The sequence below is a fragment of the Coregonus clupeaformis genome, chromosome 4 (assembly GCF_020615455.1).
Source record: "Coregonus clupeaformis isolate EN_2021a chromosome 4, ASM2061545v1, whole genome shotgun sequence".
NCBI lineage: Eukaryota > Metazoa > Chordata > Actinopteri > Salmoniformes > Salmonidae > Coregonus > Coregonus clupeaformis.
This window is the reverse complement of record NC_059195.1, coordinates 23,296,942-23,312,012: the sequence shown is the minus strand read 5'-3', so window position 1 is coordinate 23,312,012 and position 15,071 is coordinate 23,296,942. Positions and strand designations below refer to the sequence as shown.

At 41.1% G+C, this 15,071-nt stretch overlaps 1 long non-coding RNA gene across 2 annotated transcripts in view; it reads left to right on the top strand.

Annotated features, from left to right (window-relative positions):
- The first annotated feature begins 222 nt into the window (after nucleotides 1-222).
- LOC121554750 overlaps nucleotides 223-15,071 on the top strand; it is a 33,745-nt gene continuing 18,896 nt past the window's right edge. The window contains exons 1-3 of one of the 2 annotated variants that reach the window (XR_005997768.1): nucleotides 223-377; nucleotides 7,102-7,232; nucleotides 8,987-9,073. This is a non-coding gene — a long non-coding RNA (uncharacterized LOC121554750). The remainder of the gene's footprint in view (nucleotides 378-7,101; nucleotides 7,233-8,986; nucleotides 9,074-15,071) is intronic. The other variant, XR_005997769.1, reaches the window with a different exon arrangement.

Sequence of the window (15,071 nt, the reverse complement as noted above, 5' to 3'; positions counted from 1 at the left end):
TTAAGACTGGCAGCAGCCCCTTCATGGATCACTCTCACTATGAGAGACATCCTCACTGGAAAGAAAGAAAGAAAGAAAGAAAGAAAGAAAGAAAGAAAGAAAGAAAGAAAGAAAGAAAGAAAGAAAGAAAGAAAGAAAGAAAGAAAGAAAGAAAGAAAGAAAGAAAGAAAGAAAGAAAGAAAGAAAGAGAGAGAGAGGAAGAGTGTGTGAGTGAGTGAGTGAGTGAGTGAGTGAGTGAGTGAGTGAGTGAGTGAGTGAGTGAAGAGAAGAGAGAGAGAGCGAGAGGGGGAAGAGACAAGCCAGCGGAGGGAGCAGAGACAAAGCATGCTGACGGAGGAAGTGAAGTGTGCTCTGCAGCATGTGGACCATGTGCTCAGGTAAGAACAACTCCAACTCCTAGAAGACATGTCTTTCTGTCCCTGTACATGTCTGTTTCTCCCTGACACTCTATTTCTCTCTGTCTTTATGTCTGTTTCTCTGTCCCTGTCTCTCTCTGTGTCTCTCTCTCTATCTGTCTGCATCTCTGTCTCCCATCAATGCATACCCCCGGTTGGAATATATATTATGTAAATTATTCACTGGAGATTTGTGCATAATGTGAGTATATTAAAAATATAGAATTGCACAGATGTAATATATGGTGAGATTTATCTGCACATGTAACATTGAAAAAAAGTAAATAATTCTGAGGGTATCGATCCTACCGTTTTCGAGATTTCAGTGCTTAACTGGAAGTATATGTGTATTGTACTGGGAGTATATCTGTGTTTTACTGGTTTGTATTGGGAGTATATCTGTGTTTTACTGGTTTGTACTGTGAGTATATCTGTGTTTTACTGGTTTGTTCTGTGAGTATATCTGTGTTTTATTGATTTGTACTGAGAGTATATCTGTGTTTTATTGGTTTGTACTGGGAGTATATCTGTGTTTTACTGGTTTGTACTGGGAGTATATCTGTGTTTCACTGGGAGTATATCTGAGCTGAAGTTTTGTACTGGTGGTACTGTTGTGGAATGTGTGAGACTTGGCCCCAGATCTCTTTGTTCCCTAACTTTCTTTCTCTGTGGGGCCGAAAGAGAACAGAGGAATAACACACATGCACACACACACACACACACACACAAACTACGCTCACAGGCACAAACACACTCGCACACATCCACACACACCCCTCCTCTTGTGGAGAACCAGCCAAAACGTCCCTCAGGGGGGAGAGCTATGTGAGGAATGTGATTATCACGTATTTGTGTTTATTTTATCGCAGCGGGTCGCTCACAAAGCAAAGAGGGAACTAGATCAGACAAACGGCTGATGCTGTGTGAAACTGTGTGTTTGGGTTGTGTGTGCATGCGTGCTTGTGGGTTAGTGAGGGTGTGTTAGGGTAAGGAGGAGAGAATGTGTCTGCACATTTGTTTCAGAATTGTTTTAAACTGTTAAACACAAAAGTTATATGCTCAGTTTCTGAAAGACAAATACCTATGTACACACATACTGTTCACCTTTTCTATACACACACACACACACACACACACAGACTTACACCCACACATGCACTTACACAGTCACATGTGCACTCAGTCACTGAGAGCCATGCACCCATTCACCCCAACACCCACGTAACCAACCACACACTCACATGCACAGACGAGCACCCGCCCACATCCACGCACACACACACATGCACACCCAGCCCAGGCACCTGTCAAGCCCAGTGCCTTACAGTGTTCTCTAACACACAGCTTCTGAATGGTGGATGAATGTGGGGAATTTCAGCTGAAACGTGAGGACAAAAGCCAGAGGGATATTTAAGAGGCTTTAACGACAGATCCATAGGAATCAGGAGGGGAACACACACACGCACTCGCTCACTAGCTCACTCACGTACGCATGCACACACACAGGGGCGTTATGCTTCCATTATTTTAGAGGGGGCACAGAGTACGTGAGGATGCCCCCGGCAGAATTCTTAGAATTTAGCATTTTTCAAACACCTGAAACAGCTTTTTTTCCTGCAATCTAGAGCCATAATCATTATGCCAAATTCTATGTAAAAAAAATAAGTATATTTTTCTGCATAGGTTATCTAAGCATACCACTTTACCTGATCTCACTTGGTGAAGTCCATAGGACAAGAAATGGATGCATGCAACAACCATGTCTCTGTCACTAACAAAAACAGTCATGGATGGTAACTCTACAATTCACTCGAAAGGCAAGGCACTCTGGGAAATATGCAAATAAGCAGTGTGTTAATAGTACCATAACCCAAGAATTTGTATTTTCTAAAGTATAGCAACCATGCCAGCTAAGATAGTTAGATAAGGTACTCTAACTTGATTGATAGCCTGAAATTTCTTGGTAGCTAGTTATGGGGTTGGGAGATTGGGAACCTATCTAGCTGGCTAGCTAAAGCCAACTTAATAAAATTGCTAGGTGGCTAGTATTACAGAGAAACAACAAAACATGTTTATTTTATTTAATTATCAAGAAGGAATCAATAAGCTACATAGCTTGATCAAATTAATTTACAAACATACCTCCTGCAAGTCCTGCCCATCATCGGCAGCTAAAATCAAATCAAACGTTGTTTATGTCACTCAACACTCTCTCTCTGACGATACTGTCGACACGCACTAGAGCAGGGTTTCCAAACTTGGTCCTGGGGCGCTTCCTGGGTGCATGTTTTGGCTTTTGCCCCAGCACTACACAGCTGATTCAACTAATCAAAGCTTGATGATGAATTGGTTATTTGAATCAGCTGTGTAGTGCTAGGGCAAAAAACCTAAACTTGCACCCAGGGGGCACCCCAGAACCGAGTTTGGGAAACCCTGCACTAGAGTATATAGCTTCCTGCTTAGCATATCTTTGCTCCGTGGTGCACTTTGGAAGGAACCACTTACTCGATATTCAGAGCGAGAGCGAGATTAACTACTGGTCTTCTACTTTGGCCTGAATGGTAATACCCTCTCTAGGACAGATGCACACATGTGTAGACTACCTTTACACATTTTTATTAATCTCTGACTTGATTTACTTGAGATACACCTGCAGAATTAGAAAATTCACACAAATCGATCAATAACTCCAACGCATGATTTATGGCATGTCTTGCCCTTTTAATTACTGCATATTTTGCCATATGTTAGCTGTCAGTCAAACTGTGCAAAAATGAAACCGAAACTTAAAGGGATTCTCCAGTACTTTTCTATACGTTTTAGCCTGTAGTACTAAAAGTAGCGCCCACGAGCCAAAAATGGTCCCTGAAAATTGCGTACTACATCACATATGTGCAGATATTTACGCCATGTCATTTCTCTCGCTCTGCTGTGTGTGATTCTTGCTAGCTGTCCCTCAAATGGCGAAGGGCTGAATCTCATTGGCTGGAACTCTAATTGCTAGGGGGCTGGCCCATGTGGGGGGAAATGTAGGGAAAATGGCACAGCACAGCATCCAGAAAACAGTCGCTTTCAAAATAGGGATTTTGTGGCTAGTTGAGGTAAGACAGTAATTCTGCTCATAGAATATGCATGTATGAGCTACACATTGACACATTCAGCCCAAAGTGGGAGGTTTAAAAAATACTTATTAGTCGCCAAAGTACCGGAACATGTCTATAAGTTTACATTTACATTTTAGTAATTTAGCAGACGCTCTTATCCAGAGCGACTTACAGTTAGTGAATGCATACATTTTCATACTGGCACTAATTCCGACTGGTTGAGTTTAGGGTTAAGGTTAGGGATAAGGTTAAAACATAAAAACGAAACAGGTGCCTAGTGCTGGGATTGAACCCACGATGCTCGGCGCCGTAGCTCAAGTAACTACTAGATGGTAACAGGCACTCTCGTTGCCCCTAGTGCAGGGGTGTGTCAAACTCATTTTGCTCCTGGGGCCGCATTCGGTCTTCAACGAGGTCCGGAGGGCCGTACTGAAAATTGGTTAGCTGTCAAAATTTGCAAAATATTGTCCTCTAGGAATTTTTTATGCTCCCTGACTGTCTAGCTTTCATTTCTATGATTATAAGTGAGTTGGACACAGTCAAGAATATAGGTCCATTATCATTTCTACACAGTTTCGATTTGGTTTTAGTCATTTTAAAGTATACTGAGTTTGTCCCACCACCCCCCAAAATAATTGTTTCAATAAAAAAAAAATTACAACATGCCGGCCAGATTGGACCCCCTGCCTTAGTGGATTGTTGGAAATTGCCATGGAAATGAAATGCCACACCATGCCATCATTTCAACATTCTAAATATAGAATTTGGCTGTGATTTACACAACTTTTCATGATGCTTGTTTGCCAGACTCTCTATGAAACAGAAAAAAAACATCTTAACAACAGTTTAAGTTAATTCCATCAATAGCAGTTTAACCAAACAAACGCAACATGGCTTCTAAAGGACTGGTCAATAGACCTAACCCTGATGTCACAGTCCATTGAAGTCCCCCCACACCTTTCCCAATAATACTGGCACAGGGCCTGATGTTTGCACCCATTGATTTCTGAAGGGAATAAGACAGCAGATGTAACTGTAGTCATTGGACTGGTAGATGACATGATACTAGTTTAAAATACCAGAGAATTTGACTCGATATTCAGATGAGAAAACAAGTGTTAATTTATTCAGGGAATTTCACAATATGAATGCAATGACTCTGATTGACATACCACAGATCTGAACTACTGACAACTGTCACATATGACTCAATTCTCAAATGATAAGACTCAAGTGACATTTGTGAATTTTCTAAATGACCATGACATGAACACTCTTACATGGCAAATTGAGAGGGTGACAAAAGAGAAAGGGACAGTGGGAAAAAAAATAGTTCAAAGGCAATTTTGGGAAATGTATGCAAATTGTCGTACACCCCCTTACAATGCCAGTATGAAAAATGTATGCACTCACTAACTGTAAGTCGCTCTGGATAAGAGCGTCTGCTAAATGACTAAAATGTACAAATGTAAAAGATCAACTCCCCTCCATCATCCTATCAGAGAGAGAGAGAGAGAGAGAGAGAGAGAGAGAGAGAGAGAGAGAGAGAGAGAGAGAGAGAGAGAGAGAGAGAGAGAGAGAGAGAGCGTGACCAGTATACTGTAGGTGAAATCCCATTGCAGTTGTTTCCTCACATCTCATGATGGTAAAACCCCTTGTTATCCTCCACTGTAAAGACATGAACATTACTGCCCAATGGAGAATGCAAAGATGGAGGAGAGATGGAGCGTGATGGAGGATGGATGAGGAAGGATGGAGGACCGATAACGGAGTGATGCTTCTACATCTGCATTGCTTGCTGTTTGGAGTTTTAGGCTGGGTTTCTGTATAGCACTTTGTGACATCTACTGATGTAAAAAGGGCTTTAAAAATAAATTTGATTGATTGATGATGAAAGATGGACAAGGCGTGAAGGGGAGAGTGTAGGCTATAGAAGATAGATGTACACTCTAAAAAGAAAAGGTTTATGCATCCATAGCCAGAATGATTTTGCAGTACATGGTGATCGAACAGGTTTCAAGTGATATTCATCAGAGGTGTAGGGAGGGTGCATAGTACATTTTGCAGTGATAAATCAATTCTTAAAGAGTTCATTTTACCACTACCTCAGATAACACGTTCCCACTCTACAGAGTGTAACAAGTGCTCTGATTAAAGTGTTAAATTTTGAGTGTTCATGTAAAACTTCGTAGTGTCAAAAATGTGATGTATCTTTGCCCATCTCTGGCTAGTGCAAAGTACATTACTGTAATATTCAGAGTAACTTGCCACCATCTTCCTGTAAATTAATGGAAAATGCAGAGCAACGATACAGAGCAATACTGTCAATTTAGCCTCCTATACTATGAGAAAGTAAATGCTATTGTTATCATGTTGGTAAATTGATATTTTACTGTAATTACATGGGATTAGCACAAGCAGGATGGCTGCTAGGTATTTGTGTATAACAGCATGTTTTTTTTTATATTTGGTGTTATAAATCACTTACACTTCTAGAGGCCTAAACAAAAGCTTTCTATATATATATGAAAGTATAGGGGCACTACTACCACATATCAGTTCAACTGGTACAGCATTCTCACTAATGGGTGCCACAAATATAGCCAATTACAAGGCATGCCTCAAAATATGTTAATGAGCCAGAGATTCTTTCACTGCCCACAACATTTTCCAACAATACGCCATAATTCACAGTACGCTGCTGTAAATATACAACAAAACAGGTAATACAGTACTTTACTGTCAAATGTATTGTTAAATAAATGTACAGCAGTGTAGAGAAATGCCATTGAGACACCCATAATGCATTGCTCTTTACAGTACTGTACTGTAATATAGAATAACAGTAGCTAACTGTTAACGTTTTGCTGTAAATTTACAGCCATTTGTTACAGTAAAGGAGAGAGATAGAGAAGATGAAGGAGATAGAAGATGAAGGAGAGAAAGATTGGGAGAGTTGGAGGAAGAGATGGAGAGAGATCTGGGCTAGTATTAAACTCTCTCCTCATTGACATTAGAATGACATTCCATAATGGGATGAAAAATCTACTCCAGACCAATAAATCAGTCTAATTCAAGGAACCAAATTTGGTTTCTAAACGAAGAGCAGAAAAAATGTAGGCTAGTCATATATTCTGGAAACCATGAAACTTCATTAGCCTTATCATTTCTGTGTCAAGTCGTGTTATGCATAAGAGTGGACTTTCCTGAAATCGTAGCCTACGTGTCAGTACACGCACATTGGTCGAGACAGGGACGGCCCCGGGTGAAAGGGTTAGGTCATTGAGGTCGGTGTCAGGACGGGCGGGGGACAAGCCTATCGCCCGGCTGAGGTGAATAGCATGTCTCCCCTTTACCTTAACTGGAGCAGTAAACCCAGTGCCATTTCCGACTGATTCGGTATGCACAAGGAGAAAAGCCCCGCCTAGCCAGCGATAAGGGTAGAGGGGAAATTACTTGAGGGAGTCGCAGATGACTGATGGTTATTAACATAAAGTGAATTCGCGATTGAGAAAGAGTCATTTTCTTTTTGTATTCGTTTGTTAGACAAACTCCTTTCAGCCTTCGGTGATGTTTATTTTGTCTGTCGCCTGTGTTTGTAGCAGATAACTGCCGAGTGTCGAGCCCACGGAAGGTGTCTGCAACCCTGGGCTCTCTGCTGCACAGCTGTCGGTGTTTGGAGCAGCAAGGAGCAGAGGAAGGAGCCTCGACCCTGGAGACAGACAACCACAAAGTAAGCAACAGCTATGGACTCGCCGTCTCATCTTTACATGCTAAAATACACTGTTTATACAATGTTAATTCTATGGATATGTTATTGTTTTATTTGCTCAGTTTTTTTCACATTCATAATCAACATCACCTTTAGGTTTTAGATTCATGTTTAGACAAATGTCATTATTTCGTCGGTTAGACCTACATGTAGGCTATCATATTCTACAATTTGCATTGTGTGACAAAGACCAAAGAAGCATTGGCAAATCTGTTGGTGAGCATGGCATTGCAACAGTGTGTGGTCTGCCTTGGCTTTGGCAAGAGTATTGCAGACTGTGTGTGTGTGTGTGAACGTGAGGGTTAGTGCTTGCTTGAGAGAGAGAGAAAGAGAGAGAGAAGAGATCTGAGAGTGTGGTTGGGTGCAGACAGGATCTCTTTGTGTGTTTTCCCTTCTTTAAATTGAGGGAGGAGGGGTGGTATGCAAGTCAAGCTAGATGTGTGTGTGTGTGTGTGCGTGCGTGCGTGCGTGTGTGAGGAGGGGTGGTATGCGAGCTGGGCTGGAGGACATTCTTGTGTGTGTTTTGGAATGTGATTACCCCAGGGGAGACCCTGTGACTGACTGACTGACTGACTGACTGACTGACTGACTGACTGACTGACTGACTGACTGACTGACTGACAGACAGACAGACAGACAGACAGACAGACAGACAGACAGACAGACAGACAGACAGACAGACAGACAACCAACAACACGACGACGACGACAGACAGACAGACAGACAGACAGACAGACAGACAGACAGACAGACAGACAGACAGAGAGAGAGAGAGAGAGAAGGCAGGATAAATTAATATTTTCGATTCCATTTATGTCATTGGTGATATGATTGACATGCCGGTGACTTTAGTATTTCTACTAGTAATAATAGTTACCATCATCATCATATCCTTGTGACATTTCATTCAAAGAAAAAAGCCTTTCAAGCAACAAAGCAAGCATTCACAATGGGACCAATGGTTAAATGGCCTTAACAGTTGACCTGTTACAAATGGTTTCATGCAAACACTGCTATCCCTGTACCATCGGAGTTGAAAAGGATGTTAATATTGAAGTCATACAACAGGGGGCATTTGTGAGACACACACAACAGTCTCATGTTCCAGACACCATGTGCTGATATACTACAGTAAGAGGGGCTTGTATTGTAACACTTACCAAAGACACATGATGAAATACCCAACATGAAACACATAGCCTACATCTATAGAATATAATCATTTTTCTAATCAATGTTTTATATGTGAATGATTCTTTAAAACATCTTATTGAAGAGTTGTAAAGACAACAGTTAAGTTTAGTCATAGTGAATGGGACATGCAAAACAGTGTATATTCTAATAAGTGGACAGACGATGAGGTTAGGGTTCTGGTTTGGTTGTTCCTTGGAGGATATTGCTAGTTGTTGGAACTAGATGGGGAACTGGAAGGATAGGGACTGCCGAGAATCGCCCACACACAAATGTTACATATTCTAATGAGCAATCTGGCCGGTCTGAATACCAATACACTTCACACTACAGGCATGTATTATGCAATTGATTGTGAACATAACCAAGTCTGTTTCAATGTCTGTAAAATTATTCCAGGGATTTTACGTCGTTATTATTTGTTTGACTTCTCTATCCCCTACATGATTTTGGTTTGATGAGCGAGTTAGTGAAAATGAGAACCTAATTAGGATATAATATATAATATAATGTTCTCTTTCAGAACCTGTCTTTCAGAACCTGAAATCGTCAAGATGATGATGATTGATAAGGTGGAGATGATTGACATTGGTCATCCATCCTTCTACAGGTAATTTGTATTTTTCTAGCTGTTATACAGAGTTTATGGAGGAATTACATTTCCCTGTGTGTCCAGGCCCTCCGATGTAGACTTTCAAACGAAACATCTTGATTGCTAAAAAATACTGTATACCTGTTATTAAGTTTCCATTGCCCTCAAGTGGTGATATCTGAAGAAGTAGTGTACCAATCTAGCTCTCGCCCTATATGTTCAGTTTGACTATAGTCAGACTCTTTGACTGTGACTTTGTTTATCTATTAAGTGAATTAGCTCACCATTTCTAGGGTTTTGGGTCAAGGATGTTTAATGTCTTATTCAGTCCAAGGATTATATAGTTATTTTACAATTACAATTATTACAATTATATAGCCAGAATTCAGAGGATCGTCTTTTCATTCTCTCAGTTCTTTCAATCTTTCCTTCTGTTCTTCCTCTGGCTTAACATAATACCTCCTACAGTGTGTCTAATCATCAGATCATGAGTCATGACTCTTGATGTCTTTTGAGAGGGACTGGATGCTATTTAGCTCTGGCAATAAGAGCTATCTGAGCAATTTAGCTCCTGTGAGTACATGTCTACCAAGAAGGACAAGAGAGTAGTTACACTCTTAGACAAAAGGTACTATCTAGAACCTAAAAGGGTTCTTTATTTGAAGAACCCTTTTGGTTCCAGGTAGAACCCTTTTGGTTCCAGGTAGAACCCTTTTGGGTTCCATGTAAAGCCCTTCTACAGAGGGTTCTACATGGAACCCAAAAGGGTTAAGCCTGGAACCAAAAAGGGCTCTGCCTGGAAACAAAAAGGGTTCTCCTATGGGGACAGCCGAAGAGCCCTTTTGGAACCCTTTTTTCTAATAGTGTGTGGTTTGGCTGAATGTAAACTGAATTCAAAAGGCAGAGTGATTCATACAGTACACACACACACTCTGCTCTCCTCAGATGTAAGACACATGACATAATTGAAAGGGAGCTCTCAAGCTCAGTGTGGGTTCCTCGTGTGGGTAGACTGTGTGTGTGTGTGTGTACGCACAAGCGTGTGTGTGTGTCTGTGTGGGAGAAAGAATGAAAGCCATCCAAAGCTCCAGACCCATGGGTCCATGCTCACTGTATGTGTGTCCTACCGGAGGCTCTCATACTGGGATATGCTCACTCAGGGTAGAGGCTGGGGCTGAGTGGGAGAGGGAGTGGGAGAGGGAGTGGGAGAGAGAGGAAGAGAGAGAGAGAGAGAGAGAGAGAGTGGGTGGGTGGGAAGAGAGCTCTGCCCCACAGCACACACACACGCACACACACACACAGATCAATCTAAATACAGTTGCTGTTGGAGCTGCAGTGATGCAGTTACTGTAATCTTAGGATTAGGTAAAGATTAGCTCAAGATTGATCTGTTGTTTTGAAGTCTATAACATTGTGCGTCTGTTTCATACATTTCTCCAGATTTTAGTCTCATTTAAAAGTTAATATATGAAGAGTTTCATTCCAAAATGCAATATATCAATTTTCCCAAATATTGGTAAATTACTTTTTATTGTTGAAAGAAATTTTGGAAGATATTGGTGTGTTTTTTCACTATCTAGTCATGGCATAGGGTTGTTCAATGACAGACACGTATTTGTTTAAAATCTAGCACTTGATGGTTTCATTTCAGAGAGACAAATAATCATGTTTTTTCAGAATTTCTTTTATATATCAGCCTCACTCTCAGAGAAATAAGTATACTGCTACGTTTTACACAGTCAAATGTAACAAATAAATACATTTTTAATAAAGAAATGTACAAATGATACATTTGTGACATCAATATTATTTTTTAAAGATGATTCAATACAGTAATATTAGATCTGTATGTAAAACATTGACATTTTAGTAATTTAGCAGATGCTCTTATCCAGAGTGACTTACATTAAGTATATTAAACTTAAGATAGCTAGGTGAGACAGCCACGTATCACAGTCAAATATACAGGATACAAACATTCCATTCCAGCTAAACAATGTATACATAGTCCCGTGTAGCTCAGTTGGTAGAGCATGGTGCTTGCAACGCCAGGGTTGTGGGTTCGATTCCCACGGGAGACCAGTATGAAAATGTATGCACTCACTAACTGTAAGTCGCTCTGGATAAGAGTGTCTACTAAAATGTAAAAATATTCATAGCGTTTTGCAAAAAAATACGAAAATCTATGAATAAAAAATCTGAGAACAGTAATATTTTACACACACAAGGAACCCATAAGCCAAAAACACAACTGTGAAAAATTGGTTGATATAGCATTGTGGATAAAACTCTTCAATATACAGATTTGTACAGATGTATAAAACATAGATACAAGACATATGAAGTTTAGCAGAGGGTTTGTCACCCTGTCTGTCTGCTTTTTCCGTCTCCTCTCCTCTCAGACAGTTGGCTGCAGCTCAGACAGTCTTGGCAGAATCCTCTCATATTGACTTTACCCTGCCTTCTATACAGTGGTGTAAAGTACTTAAGTAAAAATACTTTAAAGTACTACTTAAGTCGTTTTTTTTTGGTATCTGTACTTTACTTTACTATTTATATTTTTGACAACTTTTTTACTTTTACTTCACTACATTCCTAAAGAAAATAATGTACTTTTTAGTCCTTACATTTTCCCTGACACCGAAAAGTACTAGTTACATTATGAATGCTTAGCAGGACAGGAAAATTGTCTAATTCACGCACTTATCAAGAGAACATCCCTGGTCATCCCTACTGCCTCTGATCTGGCAGACTCACTAAACACAAATGCTTCGTTTGTAAATGATGTCTGAGTGTTGAAGTGTGCCCCTGGCTATCCGTAAATTTCAAAAAACAAGAGAATCGTGCCGTCTGGTTTGCTTAATATAAGGAATTGGAAATAATTTATACTTTTACTTTTACTTGTGATACTTAAGTATATTTTAGCGATTACATTTACTTTTGATACTTAAGTACATTTAAAACCAAATACCTTTACTCAAGTAGTATTTTACTTGAGTCATTTTCTTTTAAGGTATCTTTATTTTTACTCAAGTATGACAATTGGGTACTTTTTCCACCACTGCTTCTATATGAATTCTCTGTGTTCTCTAGGAAAAAATGAACAGAAAGCCCAGTACAGCACTCCCATATGGTCTGACTAGAAGTATTATACACACGCAAGCACGTACACATGAAAGCGAGCATGCACATACACACACACATATACATACCTACAATTATACACGCACACACACACGTACGCGCACACACACAAACACACACACAACCATTAGTCATCAACTGTAGTAGTGGTCATATGGTGTATAAGTCATAGTAAGGTGGGAGGAACAGAACAGAGAAACAGACAGATGCGTTGTCCTGATCTTTCTCCAATGCAGCTTTAGTCATACTGGATGTGACTGAGTGAAAGAAAGTGGTTTGGACTCAAAACTCGCTCCCTAGTGGTCTCTCTGGTGAATTGCAATGTGTGTGGTAAATAACAAAACATAAAAAAACACAAACCTGAACTGTGTTCATTAGGGCATATGATGGAAAACGTTTTGCAATGGAAAACCAAAATTAGCTTTACCGGACAAATCTAGGTAGTCCCTCCCTGTTTTCTTCCGTTTGGTGCCTAATGAACATGACCCTGTATTACATGAGACTAAATGTACTTTGCTGTAAAATGGCTTTGTTTCAAAAATCATATCGTAATTATATTGTAGAGGAAAACATTGTGTAATCAGAGACAGAACATGAAGGGAGACAGACACAAAGTGGCGCCTGGTCCAGAAGTCCAGTCCTCAGACCCTTCTGTCACATGCAATGGCACGAGCCAGCGGACAATACAAGACAACCAGGAAGTCTGAGGGAGGGAGAGACCACTCTGACACTGTGGTGGGGGGGGGTCCTGAATTAGGGACACACACACACACACACACACACACACACAGCTCCCGGATTCCCCTGAGGGAAACAGGAAGTGAGATGGAGAGAGACAGGCGTGCACTGCAGGAAGTAGACCTTGTGACATTCCATCTCTGAACAGCTGTGAAAAGAGTCCCGCCTCTCTCTCTCTCTCTTCCCCTGCCCTCTCCTCCACGTTTACTACCCCCAATGGATTCATAGTGCTTTTCCAGGAACCTGAAATGACTGCTCAGTGCAGTGTACTGTGCATAGTAACCCTCAGCTCTTTGTCCAGCAGCTGAGAATGGTACAGTAGGTGGTTCTCCAGGAGACACCCGGGGCGTGAGTCCACTAGTCTGGCCAGAGGCAGGGCGTCAGTCCTGGGGGAAGTTGTGGGTAAATGTGGGGTGTGGAGGGTGTGGAGAGGGGCAAGGGAAGGTTAGGTATTGAAGGAGGCATGGGGTGAGGAGGGGGTAGGTATGGGGGCGAACGGGGCGAGCGGCTGGAGGAAGAGCGAGAGGAAGCCGTTGGAGGGAGGGGTGTGTGTGACAGAGAGAGCAGGAAACCCTGCTTGGTGTGGTGGAGGAGAATGGAACGTTTAAAAAGAACACGCTTCGCCTGCAAATATCCAGGATGAGGGCGTCTGCTCATGCCTCTGTGCGTGTGCATGTGTGTGAGAGAGGATGTGACACTCATGTTGGCTTGGCACAGGATATACGAGGAGGAGCGTGACCAAACAAGGGATCAGAGAGTGAAGTGTCTATGTGCATATAGGTAGACTAGAGAGAGAGAGGGGAAAACCATCGGTGGAATGGGGCACTAAAATTGATAGCGAGTCAGAGAGAGAGAGTGGAAACGAAGAAGAGAAAGAGAAGAGGAAGAGAGACGCCATCAGCTGCATTTCCTCTGACACCTTTTTCCTAGGAAGGGAAGAGGAAAAGGAAGAGAGGAGGAAAGGAGAATGAGGGGAAGGGACAGGGCTGGGCTGCAGAAGCAGACTAGCAGGCTCCTTTAAAGGAGTCTCCGTGTTGTCACACACACCTTCGGGGCACCACCCAACACCCACATATACACACACACTCTGCCACCTTTAATCAACCTCCCACACACTGTATAACACCCACAGACACTTCCTCCATCTACAGAGCACCACCCAACACATACAGAGCCACTGTCTTTAAACCCACACATACAGACCTGGAGAACACCACCCACACACTGTAAACATGTTTCAGTAATGTTTACTGTAAATTACTGTCAGGGCAGTAGCCAGTAGGTTACTGTAAATGTACAGTAAATTACAGTAGACTCGCTATCAATTTTAGTGCCCCATTCCACCGATGGTTTTCCCCTCTCTCTCTCTAGTCTACCTATATGCACATACACACTTCACTCTCTGATCCCTTGTTTGGTCACACTCCTCCTCATATATCCTGTGCCAAGCCAACCTTTACTGAAACACAAATTTACAGCATATTACATGCTGAATTTCTAGAATTGACAGTGCATTACTGGAAGCACAGTGGTTAGTAAACCATTGCAGATTTAGTGCCCACAATGGGCAGTATTTCTGTTACATGTATTTGAAATAGGTATTTCAATAGTTTTAATACCTATTTTGTCATTAGTATTTCACTGGCCTGAATAACAATGAATGTATTTTAAAACAGTTTAATTAGAATGTATTTTGTATTTTCTTAATACAAATATAAACTTGCAAGTAGCTCGCTTAACTACAACAATATTCTCGGTAAGAGTAACATCATATTTTTTCTTGCTATGACTGTGATATGTTCTTGTTTATCTACAGTGGGGGAAAAAAGTATTTAGTCAGCCACCAATTGTGCAAGTTCTCCCACTTAAAAAGATGAGAGAGGCCTGTAATTTTCATCATAGGTACACGTCAACTATGACAGACAAAATGAGAAGAAAAAAATCCAGAAAATCACATTGTAGGATTTTTTATGAATTTATTTGCAAATTATGGTGGAAAATAAGTATATGGTCAATAACAAAAGTTTCTCAATACTTTGTTATATACCCTTTGTTGGCAATGACACAGGTCAAACGTTTTCTGTAAGTCTTCAAAAGGTTTTCACACACTGTTGCTGGTATTTTGGCCCATTCC